Source organism: Zingiber officinale, chromosome 2B (assembly GCF_018446385.1).
Source record: "Zingiber officinale cultivar Zhangliang chromosome 2B, Zo_v1.1, whole genome shotgun sequence".
Lineage (NCBI taxonomy): Eukaryota > Viridiplantae > Streptophyta > Magnoliopsida > Zingiberales > Zingiberaceae > Zingiber > Zingiber officinale.
The window spans coordinates 98,469,127-98,473,406 of NC_055989.1; positions in this window are offsets into that span (position 1 = coordinate 98,469,127).

Genomic DNA, 4,280 nt, shown 5'->3' on the forward strand with positions numbered 1-4,280 from the left:
GAGAAGCCCAAAGAGACCGCTGCCTCAACAAAGAAGAGCAAGGAGCACATTGTGTGCTTTTTGTACAACCAATAAGGACATTATCGGAGCCAATGTCCTAAAGGAAAGAAAGCGGTCAAGGCTCAAGGAGGAAGCACAACTCAAGGGGGAGTCTCCAAGGTAAAACGAAAGGTATCTTTTATTGAACCTACCCCTTTAAATTATGATAAGAAGCATGCCAATTCAAATTTTTATTATTTTAATGCTATTTACCATAAAAATAGGGAGCATGATAGCATTAAATAAAAACACATGGCTCTTCATGCTAAAACCACTTAATCTAGGGCTAAGAAGGTAGATAACCAACTAGGAAGTAATCCTAAGGATTTTAGGTATTTACCTAAGAGAAAGAAAAATCAAGGTTTTAGTGAAAAATCCAAGGTTGAGGGATTATGGAGAGAAAATCAAGTCTTAAGGTCAAGACTTGATAAATTGGAGAGGACTCTTAGAAAAATCACAAATAATACACAAGGATTCAAGAGTCAAAACCTAGGTCTAGGACAACAAAAGTCATCCAATGGTTATAGAGGTTTAGGATACAAACCAAAGGCTAAGAAGGATGTAATTTCCTACCATAGGGTTCCATATAGCTATGGAACCGAGTCTAGGTCAAATGGTCAAGTCAAAAATGCTAGGAAGGTTATTCCTAAGAGTATTTTTGTAACAAAAGTGACTAAGACTTCTAAGAAGTCCAAGAAAATCACAAAGAAGGTCACAAGGGAAGAAATCCCTAGAGTTGACCTAGAAAATGTTACCAAGGCTTCTAAGAAGCCTAACAAGGCCACTAGGAAGGTATCTAGGGAAGGTATCCCTAGTGAATACCTAGAGCATCCAAGAAGCACCAATAGGTTTTGGGTTCCTAGGAGCATTTTCTCTACCCCTTAGATGGGTTAGAGAGTGTCAACTCAAATTGAAAGGGTAGTTAACCCAATCATGATAAAGTTGGCACTTTAAGAGCATTTTCAAGATTATTGTTAACATTTGAAAATGATCAGGATTAATGGCTTGCTCTTGGAAAGAGTAAGATGTGCCAAAAAATTTGAGTTTTTGGATATAATATTAATTGGCACAAGAAATCAAGTCTAAAGAAATACCAAGTTGGGATGTTGGCATTTTATTGGGAAGTTAAAGGCAAGTATAAGCCTTATTTTAATTTGTTACTCTTTAAAAGAGTAATTTGTGTCAAAATTTGAGGAATATGCTTAATTTAAATTGGCACAAAATTAGAAAAATTAAAAGAAATGTCAAAATTGAATTTTGGCACTTTCTTGGGAAATAGTGGGCAATCTAGGGTTAAATTTAAATTTAGCTAAGGATTAAGGATACTTAGATAAATAATCTAGGTATTTCTTTTATGCTAATTTGCCATGCTTTATTTTCCCATCATATGTCATGACATCATGTTTATTTTTGCATTCATGTTTTATTATGAAAAATACAAAAATACCATGTCATGTCATACATACATCATATAGTTATAGGAAATTATCTTTTAAAAATTATTACTTTGTGATGTATGTCATAATATATCATGCATTATTTTAATTCCTTGCAATTTAAGGGCAAATGGCATTTATCAACAAATTACATCCTTGGTGGATGTTCATAATCTCAAAATGCCTAGGTAGATATGCATGTTCCCTAGATTAGGGCAAAACCAAAGTTTACATCTCACTAAAAACTATAAGGTGACTTGTATGTGGTTTCACATACATTAAATACAAGTGAGATATTAGGATGATGAACAAAACTCAAGATGTTGATTTAGTGCATTCTTTTGAGTTTTAAATTCATCAAAACACATAGTTATGTATTTTCCAATCATTGGGAAAGCTAATGTACAAGTCATGTGCATTGAGCCCAAAGAACATGGTTGAAAATTGGTTTTGAAAATGATTTCAAAAATGTTTTGGAAAACCTTGGTGAAGACTATCTTTTGATAGTACTCATCATTGAAAAGTTAGACACAAACTAGAAGAAAACACTAAAGTTTTTACAAGTTCTCTAGTTTGTATCAATCTTGGAAAATATGAAGTATTTTCTTAGAAAACTATTTTTTCTTGATAGTATATGCCCTAAGGAATGTCTATATGAATTTTCATAATTTTTTGAATTTTGTAGAATTTTTGGGGAGTTTCTGAAATTGAATTTCAGCTTTTTCATAGCTTCAATCGATCAACCGATCGATTGAAGTGCCTCAATCGATCAGGCGATCGATTGAGAAGGCATTTCTCGCGAGCAGAAGCTCGCTGGATCGATCAGCCGATCGATCCACGCAGTCTGAATCGATCAGTGGATCGATTCAGCATGGTTCAATCGATTGGGACCCAATTCCAATCGATTGGGGATGCTGATTTTGCCTGGGAAAGTCTGATTTCAGCATTTTGAACTACCTTTAGTCACCAATTCAAGCTTGGCTTGAGCTGATTTTTCTAATCGATTGGGACCCTAACCCCTCAAAACACATTTGTATACATTTAGGGGGAGTTTTCATGATGAAAACAAGAACGGATTGGTTAAGGAAGACTAAGTAGAAGTTTAGGTTGAGGTTTGGTTTCCATATTGAATTTTTGAACCTCAAAACTTCTAATTTTGGGTTTCCTAAAGGTTTAGGGATTCCAAGTCATTGTTGGTGCAATGACAGAAGTTATGTGCATGTCTTTAGGGGGAGTTACTCTTTAAGGACATGAAAATTTATTTTTCATACACCTTGGAAGGTGGTTAACCTTCTTTAGCGACAATGCTCAAGTTTGGGCATTTGAATGTAATGGAGAGTAGATATCTTCATTATGCAAGTGGTGTATGCTCATGGATGAGCGTTTGATGCCAATGAAGGGTATGGGACCTTCATTTGAATCGTGTGTGAATATACCAAGTGGTATATGCTCAAGGATGAGCCTTAAGAATAATGAAAGGTATGGGACCTTCGTTATTGTGTTGTGAAGAACGAGTGAAGTTATCAACAACATTGGATAACTCTTCAGGGGGAGAGTTTTTGATGTGTGCCAATAGGGGGAGAATGTGTAGTTAAGTTAGGCATTCTGTAACAACCCAAAATTTCCTCATTACGGGTCCTAGTAGTATTTATAAATAGATAGAAATGCTATAGAAATATTTTAGCGATTTTTAGAAATTTTTAGAGTATTTTTATGCAATTTTTGGAGGTCGTTTGGTATTTTTACTAAACGAAAGAAGTTTCGATAAAAATAATGCCCAAGCCGAGATTCGAACCGACGACCTTCGACCCAAGCAAAGCCTTAAGCGAATCCGGCTGACCAAGTGTTCCACAGGTATTTCGTGAAAGAGTAAGGCGCGAAATATTCTTAAGCAATAGTTGATAACAGAAATAACCTAGGTTATAAAAAGGGAATCATTTTCTCTCCCCGAACCCTAACTCCTTTTCTCTCCCGACGGCGCAGCTCCTCTCGGGCGAAACCGCAGCAGGGAGCTAGGGCTTCTCCGGTGGCCGGCCAAAGGGAACTCCGTGAGCTCTTCTCGGATCCGAGCTCCTCTCGTCAAGAAGGAAGCCGTGAGTAGGGCTGTAAACAAGTCGAGCCGAGCCAAACTTTGGGGTGTTCAAGCTTGTTTGATAAGGTAATCAAGCCAAGCCGAGCCGAGCTTAAAATGAACCAAGCTTTTGAAATGAGTGTTCAAGCTTGGCTTGGTTTATTTTTTATGAGCTTGAGCTTGTTTGAAGCTTGACTTGAGCTTGGTTCGTTTTGATGTTATCAAGCTCTCAATTCAAGCTTGGCTTGAGCTTGGTTCGAGCTTGGCTTGAGCTTGGTTCGAGCTTGGCTTGAGCTTGGTTCATTTAGATGTTATCAAGCTCTCAATTCAAGCTTGTTTGATTGTTTGAAAGTTTTAGTTGTTTGATTGGATATTGATCTTGATAATTTAAATTTATTGATTTATTTTATTGTTTATTTAGCATATTGAAAAGAGCTTTATTAATGAATATGGTTCATGAACATTGTTCATGAACGTTGTTCACGAACATTGTTCACGAACGTTAACGAGCTGAACACATATGTGTTCAAGCTTGTTTGTTTAGCTTAACGAGCTATTCAAGCTTGTTTATTTAATTAATCTTATGTATATTGAACGAACATAAACAAGCTCTTACCAAGCCAAACACCAAGCTTGTTCATGAACGCTTGGTTCATTTACAGCCCTAGCCGTGAGCACGAAGAGGAAGCCAAAATCGCAAGCCAACTGAAACCCTAGAAGCATTAGAAGTCCTT